This window comes from Cryptomeria japonica, chromosome 1 (assembly GCF_030272615.1).
Source record: "Cryptomeria japonica chromosome 1, Sugi_1.0, whole genome shotgun sequence".
Classification (NCBI taxonomy): domain Eukaryota; kingdom Viridiplantae; phylum Streptophyta; class Pinopsida; order Cupressales; family Cupressaceae; genus Cryptomeria; species Cryptomeria japonica.
The window spans coordinates 356,071,935-356,092,834 of record NC_081405.1 but is presented as its reverse complement, the minus strand read 5'-3'; positions in this window follow the sequence as shown (position 1 = coordinate 356,092,834).

The window sequence follows — 20,900 nt, the reverse complement described above, 5'->3', positions numbered from 1 at the left end:
TATTTCATGCTCATATCTAATGTAGGATTTGGCCAACAAACAAGTTTCAGTCACAAGACTAAAATCTCTTATACTTTAGGCTCTATAGGACCTAGGGGGTGGCCCTTTCAACAATACCTAAGGATTAAATCATAGACGCAATAGGGTATTATTTAATAGATGATGTTCTTAGCAAAATATGTCAAGAAACATGAAATTTCACTCAAAAGTAGCTCAAATCTTAGGCAAATTGATGAAATAGGACTGATTCTGGGTAGACAACTAAGAGGGGGGGGTGAATTAGTTATCTCAAAAACTTGCACAAATTAAACTTATTCTCAGATCTGATTATTAAGCATGAAAGCATGAATCAACAACACAACATGAACACACATAACACTAAGATTTTTGACATGGAAAACCCAGTCAAGGAAAAAACCACGGTGGGAATCCACACACAATATGATGATACTCTATTAGAAGTATATGAAATATTAAAATGGGGAATGCACATGCATTCAAACACACTACCTAGAGCTCACTGCTCAAAAACAAGAAAGGGCTACAACCCAGGGAAGACTCATTATCTTCCAAATAGATTCGTATCACACCTGGAAGACCATGAATTGAGAAAATGGAATCTCCTAATGCCTGGTTACAGTTTTGGTTAAGCACATAACAACTTATTCTCACACTTCTTCTCTGTCTCTGAAAGATTGATACATTATTCGCACATACACTCATCCATGACACACTCAACCACAAAAGATATTATATATATTTCTACATGGCATCAACCTTGAGAAGATCAACAAGGTTGGCTCAACATGCATCACCTAATTACAAAAATATAATCTCACATGCTATAAAAACATATGCGGACCAAGCAATGTCAGCTAAGACATAGCGCAGACCCATATCACATGCCTCAAATGTGAAACACCTCCAAGAATTATGCATCGAACATTCGCAACATACTACAAGCATATAGTAGGCTAAAACGGTGAAGAACACCAACACACCGGAGAAAATCATCAATTACATGCACAACGATCAATGCGAACCACCAACACAAATGACACATGATCTAGAAACATCCACAGGATCCATGAATTACCACTACAACATCTACAACAACTCAATTTACTAGAATCACATCATCATCATACTAAACTTTGAGAACACTAATTGAAATGACTGTCAACCTGGAAAAATCACTTGCGGAGCACTAAACCATGAACCATCTGAATTGAAGACAAACATCAATGTCCCAAACATTCCTTCAAATCTACAGATCAAGATATTACAATGCGGAGCAATGCAGAACAAAATATGAACACTCTGGCACAACTAAACAATTGAAAAACCAGCCACAACACCGATAACCATAACTCGCGCAAATCTTCATGCAGACCACTGAAAAATAATATTGAATCATCTATACAAAAACCTCTACAAACCCTTTAATATGTAAACTCTTATCATCAACATGCTTAATAAATCAACTCACTGACCTCCACTGCAACACTGTCACAAACAGAGAAATATGTTGACATCAATAACAACACATGATCTCTCAAATATCATTACAGCACATATTTGCAACAAACTAATAGCAATCTCACCAAACATCCAACACAAACTTCATTGATCAGCATGGAAAACAAATGAATTATCTTCATCTCATACATATAGAAGATTAACATATGCAGCTCATTCACATTCAACTTCTATACTCTTTTAGACAACATGAAGATACAAGGACTAAGATAATTTAAACAAGAAAGCAAAGAGAATAGTAAAATAAAAACTATAACAAATATTTGAGGTGTTTCCAACCAAGGTGTGGAAAAAGAAATAGATTTAGACCAATGCTCATCCATTACAGCATCATAATGTATTCCCTCTTTCCATCAATAACCTAAACACAAATTCATTGGTCATTAAATCAATTTATTGTGTGATGGTAATGAGACCTTCAATTGATAATACGATTAATCTTCTTACAAATCTAGAATGTAAACACAAAACCCCTAGTGATCAATTGAAAACACTTTAATCTGCTCCTTGAATAGAAGTAACTAGTTGATAACTCACTACAACAAATGTGCAATGAGAACCCTGCAAATCCTTGATTATTCAAGTTTTGAAGAAATTGATTTACATACTAGAGACATTAATAACATAAACCCAATGTATGCACAAACTAAATTGTTTTTTATTGATAGAAAGACAACTAAATTATTTTCTGAAATTTCAAAACTCCTAAACTAGACCTATACCATTGCCTTTCTCCCTATTTTCTCCCAAATATGGAACTAAAATTGGAACCCTTAAAATTTGTGAGTGCATATGATAATTAAAATATAACATGGGTTTTGTGTTAGAATTTGAGTAGCTCCCAAAATTGAGACACCTCCTTTGTAAACTAGCACTACTGACTATATTGCTCACACATGTCAAAAATCATTTGAACCCTGGTAGCTTCACACTTTGAAAAAAAAAATCAAACATTGCTTTGGGAGACCATCACCAGAAGAAACAATTCATTAAGGTACATTGAATATGTGTTCCAAGGGGTTTTTCCTAATTCCATCATATTTACAAAATATTAATGATCAAACTGGCCCTCTCTGAATTTTTAAAAAAAATTTGATGTCAAATATTTAAGAAGTCAGTTTGATTTTGGCTTTGAAAAAATATCAAACTAGGAGATGGGGTGTTGTAACCAAGTGAGAGAGTTCATAAATATACAGAGAATCATGAAGACCAGCCCATTCGATAGGTAGGTCATTGGGTTATGATATAAAAATCAAGATGCAAGGCTATTTTGGCAGATTAAACACTATTTTCATAACAAATCTAAGTAATTTGCATTTGCTTTTGGCCTAGGAAAAATATCAAATGAATTCTTAAGGCTCTAAAAATTGATACAGGGGTACGTTGAGATGTATACAATCACAAGAAATGATTGGTTTGACATTAAACGATCAACTAGTAGCAAAATATTAACCTCTGAAAATGGCTACTCTACAAGGTTTAACAGTATACAAATAACAAACACCCCGGGACCTCAAAATAGGTACTTCAAAAGCTCATCAAATATGATCCTGGGAAGTTGCAAATGGACATGAGTAATCTTTGATAAGAGGTAAAGAATATTCCAAGGTGGTTCTTCATGACAATAAATGGGTGTCAAGTTATTCATCTCCAAAATGGGCTACTTGGGAAGAATTTGCAGGTGTATTTCTGAATGTTGCCATCAGTATCCTTGTGGGAAATCTTGAAGGTCTCAACATCTGGAACAAGTTAAGTCAATCATATGAAGGAGATCCTAAAATAAACCAGACTAAGTTAATGAATTTAAAATAGAAATATGAATGTCTAAATATGGACAATGATGAAGGTGTTTTAAAATTACAGACACGGAGTAAATGAGATAGTGAATGCTATCAGAAGCGTTGGTGGGAAGATAAAAAACAAGTGAAGTTGTGAGAAAGATCTTGTTGTCTCTACCTAAACCCTACAAGACAAAGAACTGTGATATTGAAGAATTTCATGATTTAGATAAGTATACAATTGATCAACTGTAAAGACATTAATCTAGGATCTAACCCTAAACTATGCTTTATTCATAAATAAATTTAAAATTTCAATCTCTAAGCATATTTTATAAAAGATATAAGCAAACATCGAATATATCATAATAATGCACATGAATAATACAATATCCAATAAAAAGAAGTTCTTATTTCCTACTTAGGCTTCCAAATTGCCTTAAGAATATACAAGAAGATGCATCCGTCGATCTTTAGTCCGATTCGCTTCCTTCTGTCTTTCGAACACAAACAAGAACAAGAATCAGGTGCTTTTTCCACCCAACCTTGAAGCTTACGCTTCCCCAGAATTCTTGGTCAATCAAGAATACCTGACCCTACATGAATTGGTTTAACCAAAGAATTCGAAAGCAAGAGGGAATCTGGTGCATGCCTAGATAATATATGCATTTTCATTTTTCCTAGTTCATTCTAAGAAACAAGCATTTGCTATCATACTAGGATGTGGTAGAGACCATAAATAAGGAATTTCCATCTTTTTCTACGGATAATTCAAACAATAACTCGGCCAAGTATATGCCATGCACAACAAAATAATAGTTGGAAAAAGCAACTATTCTCCCTAAAGCATCCACATTCGGCACCCGTCCTGAAAGGTAAATTTTTCCAACTCAAGCTTAACCGTAGCTTGATTCCCTCAACACAAATTCTTTTGAGAATACAATCTTTCTTTTAAAATGAAAATAGAGATATCATTTTTGTTGCTTACTAATCATTACTTGTCTAATATATCTTTCGAAGACAATCTTTCATAAAAACAATAAACTTTTATAAGCAATAATCTTAAAATCAATCTTTTGACCAAAATAAAGTACATACAATAGAAGGTGTTAAACATGTATGAAATTAATCTCATATGTAAACAAAAGTACGCAAACACATTCTAAAAATAGAATTAAAACTAATTATTTTTGTGCAAAATATGATATTAACAACATCTTTTCTCTAAATTCTTTTCTTCTATTCCACAATGGTTTATAAAGCATTTCAAATACGATATTAATAATTGATACCCATTTGGACGTACATATCTATTATATAAACTTCCATTTCTACACATTTTATACCAAATTTAACAAATAAAATAAAACATAAACAAAGGATTCTAACCTCTTGGAAAACTTAGAGTGGATTGTAAGCTTTTGACCTTGTCGTTCTTCGTCAATGATTCCATGCCTTGATCGCAAGTCTCTCTTTCTCTCAAACTATTCTTATCTCTATCCAACTATCTCTCTATTGCTCAATCTCCACAATATTATCCAACTATTCTTCCTCTACATCCAATTATTCTTCCTCTATCTCAAACTATTCTTCCTCTCTATCAAACTATTCTTCCTTTCTATCAAACTATTCTACCTCTCTATCAAACTATTCTTCCTTTCTATCAAACTATTCTAACCCTCCCTTCAAGAAATTATCTCTCTTCTAATCTTGTGTGAGAAAGAATGAAAGAATGAATGTGTGCATACGTCTATTTATTCTAATCTTTGGCTATGTTTGCTGCTATCCTCTGGGTCTTATTTACTGTTCCACTATTTCTATTGTCAAGTGGTTGTAATTATAATCTCCACGCAGTCTTATGGATTAAATACCACCCTTGTTTCATGGCAAGTTCGAGTCTTATTGTTTAAAACTTCCAACCGTTTCAGTTGGAGCTTGATTGCCATGTAATCTATCGATTTCAGCTTATCCACCATAGAGTGATGTTGCATGCCAAGTTGTGTTGCATGCCATGTCACCCCAAGGGGTCGTGGGAGTGTTTTACACGTTGTTTACATTTCAAATGGGAGTAGTGGTAGTCGGTAGTATCTCCCTTAAGCTACGCCTACCTTAAACATTTTACCTTATTGCCTCCCACCGCATTTGACCTGCGTTAATGCTTTGATAGCGGCTACCTTGGATGGAGGGGGTTCTGCTCAACAAATCGACCAAAGCGGCTATTCCTTTGGCTTCGACGGTCGACCACCTTTTTCAACCCGCCACATTTACTAACATGTTTAATAAAGTGATATATAATATTATATGTGTAATATGGTTTGTTTTATAATTTATTTATAAATGACTTTTCATTAAACATTAAACTTTGTTTTTAATATATTCTTTGATAAACCTTTTCTTTGATAAAGAAATATATATATCGGATTTTCATTTCCTAATTTAATTTCATACATACATATTCAATATTTACAAATAGATGATCAAATTACTATTAGACAAATTTCGTATGAATAGACAAAACATTTGACGAAGTCAAATTTCATGGTAATTGGTTATTGATATATGTATGTGATTGAATAAATTTCTCATATATATATATTAGACTATTATTCAATTTACAAAATTTAAACTTGTAAGTACTCTTTTCATACACTTACATACCTGAACAAGAAGGACATAAAAACCTAGGGTCGATATTTGTTTTCAAATCATCTACACATTTTATCTCTTTTAACCATAAAGCTTAATATTTCACCATTACTCATGCAGCTTAAATTCAATTCAATCGCCCCTCACATCATACAATCAATACACATGTATAATTATTTAAATCAATCTACTACTCATTCCAAATTCATCATTTCAATTTGAACAAACACTCAAATAAGGTCATTTAAATCATCCACATTTTCAAGATGCAAATTATAAATCCTAATGTGGTGTGTGAAAGATTCCCTTTTCTATCGAAGTCATTTAGTTAAAAGCAATTCTACCTGATTCGTGTTCTCGCCTTCGACCTCCTTCACCTCATCCTGCATTACTTACACTCAAAATTTTATCAACATTGACAAACCCAAAAGAATATTAAATTTCATATCATTTGCAGGAGTAAAAAGCATATTATATTTCCTCATACTAGATTATGAATGATCTAATCTATTTTAAATTTCAAAATCACATTACATCTTTAAATTGCACAATATTAAATAAAACGATTCATGACATCAACTCCTTCGATCATTATTTGCCTATGAAATATTGGAGATGGAAGAATTGGTCATTATGCTTCTAAATGCATGTACAAGGAAGATTACAAAAGGTTTGATGATGATGAGAAGAAAAGTAGACACAAAATATATGACCCAAAGAAAAGGATAGATGGTAGAGATAATGGAAAAAATAGGCTATGTTTTATGGAGACACATTCATCTAAGGATAGAAATTTTTGTGAAGCAAATGAAGAATCTTTGTTTTTGGCTATAAAAGAAAAGAATAAGGAAATGTCTAGAAGATCAAGAGTGAAGAATAGTAAAAATTCAATAAGTGAAAAGATTGTATTGCATGCCAAAGTGAAACCGAAAGCTTGGATCATTTATTTTGCATGCTCAAATCATATGACTAATGATAACGAGAAGTTCATCAATATTGAGAATTATGATGGAGGATTAGTGAAATTCGCAAGAGAGGTGTTGGAAGATTGTTGCAAATATGTTCTTGAGTGATATTTGAGAGATGTGTTGTCATTGATGTCAACACATTTTGGTGTCTATGACAGTGATGGGGTGAAGTTCAATGAGTTAGTTTATTCTGCATGATGAAGGATCAGAGTTTACAGATTAAAGGGTATGTAGATGGTTGTCTGTAGTTGATTCAGTTCAATTTTCAGAGGTCCACATGAAGATTTGATTGAGTTATGGGTATATGTGTTGTGGCTGGTTTTCTAGTTGTTCAATGGTGACAAAGTGACATTATTTTGATATGCATTTCTCTGCATTGTAATATCTTGATCTACGAATTTGGAGGTATGATTGGGACGTTGGTGTGTGTACTCAATTCAAGTGGTTCATAGTTTGGAGGTCTGCAAGAGATTTTTCAAGGTTGACAGTCCTTGCAGTTAGTGTTTCTGAGCTTCGATATGAAGATGTTGATGATTCTAGTAATTTGTGTTGGTGTAAATGTTGTTATGGCAATTCATGATGCTTGTGGACATTTTTGGATTGTGTGCCTTCTATATTGGTGGTCCACATTGATCGTTGTGCTCGTAATTTATGTTTTCTTTGGTATATTGATGTTCTTCATGTTCTTGGTCGATCGGATGATTGTAGCATGTTGCGACTGTTTGAGGCATAATTCTTGGTTGTATAACATGTTTGAGGTGAAAGATTTGGGTTCGTGCTATGTCTTGACCGACATTCCTTGGTCCACATGTAATTTTGTGTTGAGTGTGATTGTATTTTTGTAATTAGGTGATGAGTGTTGAGTCGACCTTGATGATTTCTCCAAGGTTGATGTCATGTATAAATAATTGTAATATCTTTGTATTTGAGTATGGTTCAGGTGTAGAGGATAAGAGTGTGTATGTGCACTGAATATATACATCTTTTGAAGGCAGAGAAGAAGTGTGAAGATAAAAGTTGTTTTGTGCTTCAATGGGATTGAGTCGGGCATTAAGGAGATTCTATTTCTACGTTCATGATTTCTAGATGTAATTCATAATTGTTTGTAGGTAGTGAGCCTCTCTATTTTGGTAGTGAGCTCTAGGCAGTGTACCCAAGTGCATGTGTATTATCTATTGTAATACTTCTAATAGATTATACCTATTTTGTGGGTTCATCACCACCATGGTTTTTCCCCTAACAAGGTTTTCCCCATCAAAAATCTTGGTATTATGCATGTTTATGTTGTGTTGTTGATCTATGCTTTCATGTTTAATTATCAGATCTAGGAATAAGTTTAAATTGTGTGAGGTTTTGTGATAACTGATTCACCCCCCCTCTTAGTTGTCTACCCTATTTCCATCAATTAGTATCTGAGAAGGTTCCTCTAAAGAAGATTAATCGCTTGAGGTGATCTAGGATGGCGACTTAAAAGAAGGATAGTCCAAGATTTGATGCTACTAACTACTCTCTTTGGAAGAATCACATGGAATGTCATTTAAGATGCATTGGTAAACCTTATTGGGATATTAATAAAAGTAAGTATACCATTCCTACAAATGGTCTTTCAACTTCGGATGAGACCAAAAATGTTGAATACAATATTAGGGATAAGGAAGCATTGTTGAGTGCTCTAACTAACTCTAAGATGACAAATGTCATGGAATTGGAGACTGCTTATGAGATCTATAAGAAGTTGGGAACCTTGTATGAAGGTGACAATTATGTGAATATTTCCAAGTTATAGAGCCTAAAAGTAAAATATGAGATGTTGAGGATGGGAGAAGATGAGAACATAATTTCTTACATGTAGAAGGTGAATGAGATTGTGTGCAATATCATATGTGTCAGTTGAAAGTTGGAAGAATGAGAGATTGTTGCTAAAGTGATTAGATCTTTACATGCATCCTGCAAGCATAAAGTTACTGCTATTAAGAAGATTAGAATTGTGAGAGATGTAGCCAGGGACATGTTGTTTGGTAAGATTTTAGCCTTTGAGATGAGTAAGTTTGGTGATTTCCTTCCTAAGGTAGAATCTACATTCAAAGCTACTCTTTCAAGAAAGGACAAGCATAGATATGATCTGGGAGAAATTTCTTCAAGGTGGATGTGCAGATATGAGAAGGAGAGGAAGGAAATTGAGGATGAAGAGCAAGATCTTAAGGAGCTTGAATCCCTTATTGCCAAGAGATTACCCAAAGGAGCTAGTAAGTATGAAGGAAAATTGTCTGTTAAATGTTTTCTTGCAATAAGATAGGTCATTTTGCCTCAAGGTGTCTAGAAAGAGCTCCTAAGTCAAAAACTTACAAACCTAGATTTCAAAAGAGATGTTATTATGTTGTTGATGAAGGTGCGACGGATGATAAATCTAATAAAGGAGGTTCAAGTGATAATGAATTGGTGTTTATTGCTATCAAGGAAGATGACCCAATGCCTATTGATTCTGCTAGTTGCATGAATGTGGAAAGAGCTTTGGTTGCACAGGTTGAAGTGAAAGATGCATGGGTGATTGGCAGTTGATGCTCTCATCATATGACAGGTGATAAGAGTAAGTTTGTGAGTTTGGAAAAGTATGAAGGTGGCGCTCTGAATTTTGGTGATGATAAAGCTGGTATAATCTGTGGCATAGGTTCCATTTCTCTTGATGGAAAGCACAATACTGATGATGTCTTGTATGTAGAAGGTATAAAGCATAATCTCTTGAGTGTTGGACAGATGGTTGACAAGTGTTATGATCTTCAATTCAAGAATGGCAAGTGTAGAGTCTTAGGGAGTTCCAGAATTGAGATTGCATTAGGCACAAAGACTAAAGGTAACATCTTTCATTTAAATAGTGTTGGTAAAAGATGTTTGATTTCTCAGGTTGATGAAAGTTGGTTGTGGCATAGAAGAATGTTTTGTGTAAATTTTGATAACATTGTTAAGATAAGTTTTACTCAGGCTGTGAGAGATCTTCCTAGGTTGATGAAACCCGCTAACACTATGTGCAAGGATTGTCAGTTAGGGAAACAAACCAAAGTTACTTTCAAAAGTAAGAAGCATTGTTCAAATGGATTATTGGATCTTGTGCATACTGATTTGTGTGGTCCTTCTAGAGTTATAAATTTGCAAGGAGACAAATATTTCATTTTGTTGATTGATGATTATTCTAGGATGATGTGGGCTACTTTCTTGAGGTAGAAGTCTGAAGATTTAGATACACTAGTAGAAATATGGCAAATAAATGATCAGGTGACTAAAACTTTTAGTCATGAAAACTCTAAATGACTAAATTCTAGTCTATTTTTGCAACACATCTATAAATGACTAAATAAATGACTAATTTGGTCATTGGGTAAGAAACACAGCTAAATAATTAGTCACACAAATAAAAAAGACTAAATAAATGACTAATTTGATCATTGGGTAAAATACACAACTAAACATCATATTTATACTTGGACAATAATTATGTACATACATACATACATACATATGTATATGTATATGTATATGTATATGTATATGTATGTATCTAGATATACATATATATGTATACACACAGAGAGATATAAAATAAAAATTGTGTTGGACTCAATCGAGAATCCAACAATTTTTTTATTGATTCCAATAATTTTTTATTTTATTTATTTAAATCGAGAATCGTGGGTGATTTTCCAAGTTCCTCATTTCATTTTAATCAAATAGGTTTGTTACCATTTTATTCCTCTTTGAGCCAAAATAATTTTGTGATGAGCACAAGATCTTATTGAGAAGGTTTTAGAAGTTTTAATTGATAAAAGAGGTATATTTAATTTCAAATACTTTTAATCTATTAGATGATGTCTCAACACATTAAAATTCCTCTTTTATTTTGAGTGAAAGTCTTAAAAGCCATGAAATTTTATATGAAACCAAGTCAAAAGAATTCATGTTTCAACGTTGGAGGGAAAAAATCAAAGCTAAATAGAAACTAAAAGTATAGTCATGTTGTTGTTAGGGTTTTCTTTGTATCCATTGAGAATTTTTCTTCCAGTCCTTGCTCTTTCACTGTGAATATGGATTTTACTTGCAAAAGAACTGCATGCAAACTCGCTCACGCTTGTATTTTATCATCAAATATCACAAAGAGAAGTTCTTATAGCATGCAAAGGGATCACATGTAGAAGTGAAGGTTCTCAAAGCCTCATGTCATAGTTACAATAGTTGGACAACAACTTCAGTGGTTGTCAAAATGATCAAGGAAGTGGTGAAATAGATTTTGGATGCACGAGAAGAGTAGTTTAATGACAAGTTATAGTCAAAATCTACATGAGAAGGTAGATTTTAAAACCTAAAAAGGAACCCTAGTCCAGAAAATAAATAAGTGATTTTTGTCATTTTGCATTAAACATTCTTGAAGAGATATGACATCCAAACTAGGAGATTTCCAGTGCTATTCTCTTCATACACCTAAAGGTAAATCCAATTAATTACTCATCCTTATTATTTAGTTTACTCTTATCCAAAAATGATATTTTTGTGTAACTCTTAAGTTTAATTCCAAATCCCTCTTTCTAATCACGTCTTTGGATGAATGCTTTTTTATTGTTGTTATATCAGTAATGCCTCTCTGAGTCTTCAACTCAAAGTTTGTGAGGCTGAGATCACATAATTGGTATATTGAATTATATCAATCTAATTAAAAAATTACCTTACATTCCAATTTACATAATTTAACTTTCAAAAATTGATATACACATACGTTCACAGCCCATGTTTTCAAAAACATATAATTTTGGGTTCCAATTGAATGGAAAAGATGTTTTTTGGGTAAGCATGTGAAAGACTAATTATCAAATGCATTTGGATGTGTCTTCTACTGATGACTGCATTGCATTGCAAGTATGTTTTACACCCTTATGTATCTTTACATACTATTTGTTTTTCCATCTAGCTGAACTATTCCTTTGCAACCACATAGTAGTACAATAGGCAAATCTCATATCCAAGATTTGTGTTATGAAAGTCTTGCAATGTCTTAGTTATTTAGAATCTGTTAGCTACTACTAGTAAATTAGTAATAGCAATAACTATTCATTTTTAAAATAACAATGAAACTTGCATCTGGATGGGCTATTCATGAAAGATTATTATTCGCCCACTAAAATTTTGAAGACACTCTAAATTCTCAAATTAATCGTGAATATTTATCACCAAAAATATATATCTTAATTGCAAACATTTGATGGCTTCATTGGCTTTAGGTATCTTACAAATAATTATCATAGGTTGTCCATCTTGGCAATTAGACTTAAGGACCATACATTTAAAATCTTACTATCATCCATAATGTCTTGGTAATAAAACCGTATTATTAGCGTGCATGTGCAAATCACATTAAAACATTCCACATTTAGTAAAGAATACACTCTCCAGATGAATTGCTTCATCATGACCTCGCTACCTCTTAGAAAGATTATAATTCTTCCATTGGTGACTTTGACATTACAGAGTGCTATGTCCTTGGTGTACAGAATTCTTTCCATTCTTGTATAGTGTTGGCCTTATGACTATCATATTGATACTTCCTGTATTACTGCTTCGACTACACTTTATTATCCTTATCTACCACTATATATTCTCTTGACTAGATTTTGAATTCTTTATCAATACTCTTTTGATTGGATTATCACTTATTGGTGAACTTTGAAAGGTTGCCTACATGACTCTCTGACCCTTTGACTGGTATTCACCATTTGCTTCTTCAAAGGCAACACATGAAAGCAATCAAAATTATGTCCTAGGCCTGAGACTCCAATACCTAAAGTCAACCTGAAGATTAGTGATCTCATGGGCATACAAAGATTAGTGATCTCATGGGAATACAAATATTAGTGAACTCATGGGCATACAAAGATAGTGGACTTATATTGAGCAGCATGATAAGTATGATGAAACTATTTTGTAGATGTCATGCTCCACAGATAGTTTTGTGTAATATTATGTAGTACCTAATGTGAATGCAATGAGGTTTTGTCTAAAGCATTGGTATAGGATGTTTTGAAAAGTGATTAAGATGGTGCTTGACAGTCTCATAGCAGACCCAAACCTCTTACCAAGGTAGTAGCCAAGGTCATTCTTAAAATGTTAATAAGGATAATGGCCATAAGATCATTATGACAGTGGTAGTATCAAAGCTTAATACCAGCCAAAGCCCAAGTCACAATGGATAAGTATTTTCACTCATGGGATAAAGATATTTTGTTTCATTGAGACCATCATCTTGCAACCATAGTTCAATAGAGTTGTTGATGAAAGTGGTCTTAGAGGAGAGATAAAAGTTAATATATAGTCCAAAGATCAATGTTATATTGATAGTCGGTATATGAGATAGTAAAGTTTAAGTTTAAAATAGTATACAAAGTTGTCAATGTCTCCTCCAAAGCCTTTACAAAACTAACATTTACACCAATACTATGAAGGTGTAATCATAATAGTTCCCTTATTAAGGAAAACCAATATGCATTAATGTTACATTAGCAACCATTATACAAGTCATGTGAGTAGCAAAAGATAGAGATACAATATGTAGGCCAAATATCATAGTGATATAGAATAAGATCAAAAAGGTATTGAATGAGGAGTAGCCCATTTAGAGCAGTCATCAAATGAGGGTCTATTAATGGAAAATATCAAAGATCACAATACCAAAGGGGACCTATTGAAACAATACATACCCAAATCTCAAAGAATTTATAAAAATCCCCTCATTATAAGAGAAAGAAGTGACAAAAAAGCTTGTGAAAGATAATCAATATCACAGTTTACAGACCTAAGGCCAAATGATAGGGTAAATGGTGGTCAATCACAAGAATGATGACAGTTAGACAATCCTCATCATAGAGCATATAAGGCCATTCAAAGAAATAGTACAGTGACCTAATGATAGAGTATGGGAAATAAGAGGAATGGAGACATGGACATAGCCAGAGCAGCAATATAATTATAGAGAGAAGCTAATCAGAACAACCATGGTGCAAGCTCAAGTGTGAAAGAAGACAATGACCAATATATGATCACATATTTGTCTATCAAGCAAACAAAGAACAGTGACTAACATTGCCTCATGAAAGATGCATGATGATAGTTGAAAGATATTTTTTGCATTCATATTAAGGGAACAATAGTTAATGGTGAAAGTTAATGTCAGAAAATCCAATGATCCTACCACTGTTTTGTCAGTAATCAAATCTGAGATATTATTTTTGTATAAGGGCTTGTAGGAAAATGGCAGGCCTTTGAGCATGCAAAATATAGTGGTTATCCTCATATTCAAGATGAATAAGCGGATGCATTATAGTTCAAATAGTGAATGGGTCTTACATGCACATCCATCACAAGAAGATGTAATCATTATCATGATGGTAATGTCTATGAAAACAGAGAAAGTCAAAGACAAAGGATAGCTAACAAAGATGCAATAGTTATTACTCAATGAAGATGTATTTGTTGCAAAAATTGATGACATAAGACAGTCAGACTTCAATTTAGAAGAAGAAAATGGTGAATACCAGTCAAAGGGTCGGAGAGTCATGTAGGCAACCTTTCAAAGTTCACCAATCAGAGAGAATCCAGTCAAAAGAATATTGATAAAGCATTCAAAAGCTAGTCAAGAGCATCTACAGTGGTAGATAAGGATAATAAAGTGCAATCAAAACAGTAATACAGGAAGTATCAATATAATAGTCATAAGGCCAACACTATACAAGAATGGCAAGGATCTTGTACACCAAGGACATAGCACTCTGTAATGTCAAAGTAACCCATGGAAGAGTTATACTTTCTAAGAGGTAGTGAGGTCATGATGAAGCAATTAATCTAGAGAGTGTATTATTTCCTAAATGTGGAATAGTTTAATGTGATTTGCACATGCAAGCTAAGTATATGGTTTTATTACCAAGACATTGTGGATGGCAATAAGATTTTAAATGTATGGTCCTTAAGTCTAATTGAAAAGATGGACAATCTATGATAATTATTTGTAAGATACCTACATAGATGTGATCATTACAAGCCAATGAAGCCATCAAATGTTTGCAATGGAGATATATATTAGTGGTGATAAATATTCACGATTAATTTGAGAATTCTGAGTGTCTTCAGAATTTTAGTGGGTGAATGATAATCTTTTATAAATATCTCATCCAGATGCAAGTTTCATTGTTATTTTAAAAATGAATAGTTCTTGCTATTACTAATTGACTAGTAGTATCTAACAGATTCTGAGCAAGATTTTCATAACACAAATTTTGGATATGAGATCTTTGTACTACTATGTGGTTGCAAAGGAATAGTTCAGCTAGATGGTAAAAAAAATAGTATGTAAAGCTACACGAGGGTGTAAAATGTACTTGCAATGTGGTGCAGTCATCAGCAAAAGACAAGTCCAAATACATTTGATAATTAGTCTTTCACATGCTTACCCAAAAAAAACATCTTTTCCATGCAAATGGACCCCAAAATTATATATTTTTGAAAACATTGACTGTGAACGTATGTGTATACCAATTTTTGAAATTTAAATTATGTAAATTGGAATTTGAGGTAATTTGTTAATTAGATTGATATAATTCAATATACCAATTATGTGATCTTAGCCTCACAAACTCCGAGTTGAAGACTCAGAGAGGCGTTACTGATATAACAACAACAACAAAAGCATTCATCCAAAGACGTGATTAGAAAGAGGGATTTGGAATCAAACTTAAGAGTTACACAAAAATATCATTTCTGGCTAAGAGTAAACTGAATAATAAGGATGTGATCTCCTAGTTTGGATGTCATATCTTTTCAAGAATGTTTAATGCAAAATTATAGAAATCACTTATTTCTTTTCCAAACTAGGGTTCCTTTTTAAGGTTTGAAAACCTACCTTTCATGTAAATTCAAACTATAACCTTCCATTAAACTACTCTTCTCATGCATCCAAAAGTTGTTTCACCACTTCTTCGATCATTTTGACAACCACTGTAGCCTCTTTCCAACTACTGTAACTATGACATGAAGCTTTGAGAAGCATCACTTCTACACATGATCCCTTTGCATGCTACATGAACTACTCTTTGTGATCTTTCATGATGAAATACAGGTGTGAGAGAGTTTGCATGCAATTCTTTTGCAAGTAAAATCTACATTCATAGTGAAAGAGCAAGGACTAGAAGAAAAATTCTTCATGGATACAAAGAAAACCCTAATAGTAACATGACTATACTTTTAGTTTCGATTTAGCTTTGATTTTTTCCCTCCAATGTTGAAACATGAAGTCTTTTGACTTGGTTTCATCTAAAATTTCATGTGTTGAGACATCATCTAATAGATTAAAAGTATTTGAAATTAAATAGACCTCTTTTATCAATGAAAACTTATAAAACCTTCTCAATAAGATCTTGTGCTCATCACAAAATTATTTTGGCTCAAAGAGGAATAAAATGGTCACAAACCTATTTGATAAAAATGAAATGGAGAACTTGGAAAATCACCTGCAATTCTCAATTTAAACAAACAAAACAAAAAATTTACTAGACTCAATAAAAAAATTACTAGATTCTCGATTGAGTCCAATAAATTTTGTATTTTATTTATATAATATATTTGTGTGATGTGTGTGTGTATACATATATGTGTGTGTGTATACATATATGTGTGTGTGTATATGTGTGTGTGTGTATACATATATGTATATATATATGCATAAATATGTATATTTACGTATGTGTGTGTATATGTGTGTGTGTACATACATAATTGTTGTCCAAGCATAAATAGGATGTTTAGTTGTGTATTTTACCCAATGATCAAATTAGTCATTTATTTAGTCATTTTTATTTGTGTGACTAATCATTTATCTGTGTTTCTTACCCAATGACCAAATTATTTATTTATAGTTGTGTTGCAAAAAATGACTAGAATTTAGTCATTTTTAGTTGTTGTGACTAAAAGTTTTAGTCACCTAGTCATTTATTTGCCATATTTCTACTAGTGGTACTTCAAGATTGATCATGATAATATTCTGATTGTTGAAATTTTTGTTGATGATATTATCTTTGAAGGGAGTGATAGTTTGTCCAAAAATTTTGCTAAGAAATGTAGAATGAATTTAAAATGTCTATGATTGGGGAGATAAAATTATTTTTAGGTTTGCAAATCTCACAGTCAGAAAAAGGAATCTTTGTATCTCAGTCCAAGTATGTAAGAGAGTTGTTGAAGAATTTTAGTTTGGAAGATTCAAAGTCAGTTGGTACTCCCATGGTGACCGGATGTAAGTTGACTAAAGATGATAATTCCCCTAAGGAAAATTAGACTAGATACATATCTATGATTGGTGGATTTCTCTATTTGATTCAGACCGGACCTAATATCATGAATGTTGTTTGTCATGTTACTATATTTCAAGTTGATCCTAAGGAATCTCATGTTGGAGATGTCAAAAGAACTTTCAAATATTTGAAAGGAATAGTTGATTTTGGTCTATGGTATCCTAAAGATGATGATTTTACTTTGAGTACTTTTACCTATGTTGATTGGGTAGGAGATGTGGATGATAGGAAAATTACTAGTGGTGGTGCATTTTTCTTAGGAAAAAGATTGGTTTCGTGGTTGAGCAAAAAATAGAATTTTATTTCTCTATCTACTACAGAAGCAGAGTATATTGTTGTTGCAAACAATTATACTCGAGTGTTATGGATGAAGCAGATGTTGAAAGATATCAGAGTGGTGTATGATGAGCCTATTGCTATCTACTGTGACAATTCAAGTGCAATTAACATTTTTAAGAATTGAGTGTTGCATACAAAGACTAAACATATATCCATCAAGTTTCACTTTTTGAGAGAAAAAGTAAATGAGAAGGAAGTCAGATTGGAGTATGTGTCTACTAAGGAATAGATTGCAGACATCTTCACAAAGCCTTTTCCTAAGGATACTTTTGAGTATCTTTAGAGGGAAGTTAGGGGTGGTTGCCCCTCCTGATTAGAACTAAGATGCATTGGTATGCATCAATCTGGTGCATTTCACAGTCATATCTTGTGATCCATATTGACAAGTGGTGGCTGCTACTTAGGGGGAGTAGTCAGTTTTGTGAGTCATTGTTGTGGTTTGATTGCAAATATGTGTCTTTTTCATTGATATCAAAGGGGGAAAGAGACATGTGAAAAATTGTAAAGATATGAAAAAGGAGAAGAGTAGTATGCAAGGTCTAAGGGGGAGTTGTTGATTTCTTTGTCATTGATTTTTTTCACATCATATGTTTCCATCAATGTCAAAGGGGGAGATTGTTGGAAAAATGTTGCAAATATGTGTTTGTGTGATATTTGAGAGATGTGTTGTCATTTATGTCAACATATTTTTCTGTCTATGATAATGATGTAGTGAAATTTAGTGAGTTGGTTTGTTCAACATTATGAGGATTAGAGTTTGTGGATTAAATGGTTTGTATAGGGTTGTCTATAGTTGATTTAGTTCAGATTTCAGAGGTTCACATGAAGATTTGATTGAGTTATGGGTATCTGTGTTGTGGTTGGTTTTTCAAGTGGTTAGTGATGATAGAGTGACAACATTTTGATCTGCATTGCTCCGCATTGTAATATTTTGATCTACGGATTTGGATGAATGTTTGGGACATTGGTATGTATCCTCAACTCAAGTGGTTCATGGTTTGGAGGTCCGCAAGTGATTTTTCAATGTTGATAGTCATTGCAGTTAGTGTTCCTGAGGTTCGATATGAAGATGTTGATGATTCTAGTAATTTGTGTTGGTGCGGATGTTGCTATGGTAATTCATGATACTTGTGGATATTTTTGGATCATGTGCCTTTTGTGTTGGTGGTTCACTTTGACTGTTGTGGTTGTAATCGATGTTTTCTCTGGTATATTGATGTTCTTCTTGTTCTTGGCCAACTGGATGCTTGTAGTGTGGTGCAGATGTTCGACACGCAATTCTTAGTGGTATAACTTGTTCGAGGCAAAATATTTGGGTCCATGCTATGTCTTGACCAAAATTTATTGGTCCGCATGTAATTTTGTGTTGAGTGTGGTTGTATTTGCATAATTAGGTGATGAGTGTTGAGCTAACCTTGATGATTTCTCCAAGGTTGATGTCATGTATAAATAATTGTAATATCTTTGTATTTGATTATGGTTGAGGTGTAGAGGATAAGAGTGTGTATGTGCATTGAATGTATACATATTTTAAAGGCAGAGAAGAAGTGTGAAGAAGAAAGTCATTTTATGCTTCAATGGGATTGAACCGGGCATTAAGGAGATGTTATTTCTCAGTTCATGATTTTTAGATGTAATATGTGATTGTTTGTAGGTAGTGAGCCTCTCTCTTTTGGTAGTAAGCCTTCTTGTTTTGAGCAATGATCTCTAGGTAGTGTGCCTAAATGCATGTGCATTCCCCACTGTAATACTTCTAACAGAGTCTACTTATTTTGTGGGTTCATCTCCATCATGGTTTTTCCCCTAACAGGGTTTTCTATGTCAAAAATCTTGGTGTTATATGTGCTTATGTTGTGTTCTTGATCTATGCTTTCATGTTTAATTATAAGATCTGAGAATAAGTTTAAATTATGTGAGTTTTTGTGAAAAACAATTCACCCCCCTCCCCATCAAGAGGAATTTACACCTATTTATGGGGTAGCAAGCATTACAGTTGATGCTAAGAATAAAATTGAAAATGTTTATTATGTTGAAGGTCTAAGACATAATTTATTGAGTGTTAATTAGATGTGCAATAAAGGTTATAAAGTCTTATTTGGTAATTCTAGATGTGTGATTAGAAAACAAAAATATGGAAAATTGGTTGCAAAAGGTGTTATAACAAGTGGAAATGTCTACTATATAAAGGATAAGAGTGGGAGTAGATGTATGCTAGCATAGATAATTGAATGTTGGTTGTGGCATAAAAGGATGGGACATACCAATTATAACAACATTGTGAAGATTAATACTACAAAAGTTGTGAGAGATTCATCAAGAATTATCAAGCAAATGAAGAGGAGATTCAAGAACAAGGAATATTCTACTTCCAAATCTTTGGAGTTGATTCACACAGATCTTTGTAAACCTACTAGGAAAAAAGGACTCAACAGAGAAAGGTACTTTATGTTACATATTGATTATTACTCTAGGATGACATGGGTTACATTTTTTAAAGAAAATTTTGAAGCCTTTGAAAAGTTTAAAGTGTTCAAGTCAATGGTTGAAAATCAAGTAGATACTAAATTCAAGTGTTTGAGATCTGATAGAGGAGGAGAGTTTACTTCAAATAAATTTGATAGCTTTTGTGAAAAATGTGGAATTAGAAGGCATTTTTCTGCCCTAAGAACCCCTCAACATAATGGAGTTGTAGAAAGAAAAAATAGGATTGTTATTGAGATGGATAGAATTATATTGAAAGATGCTAACTTGGGCTATGTGTATTTGAAATAAGTTGTACATACTATTGTCTATATTCTTAACAAGGTACAAATAAGAGTAAATCATACTCAGACACCTTGTGAGCTTTGGAATAGAAGACCTCCTACTATGAAATATTTTAGGATCTTTGGAAGTAAGTGTTATATTAAGATAGGTGAAGATGATCTTGGAAATTTTGATATCAGAGCTGATGAAGGGATGTTTTTGGGATATGCTACAAATTGCAAGGTCAACCAGTGTTACAATAAGAGATTAAATAGTAGAAAGTAAAAATGTAAAAGTATGTGAAGAATGGGGTCACACTGCCTTTGAACCCAAACTAGAGACTGAATATGAGATCATTCTGGTTGCTATAAAAGAGAAGATTTGTTTAAAAGACAATAGGGAAAAAGAGACAAATGAAGGAGAAGAAGAAGACCCTGAACAAGTACCTAAAACTCTAGCTAGATATGTGCAAAATAACCATTTAAAAGATCAAATTATTGGAGACAAAA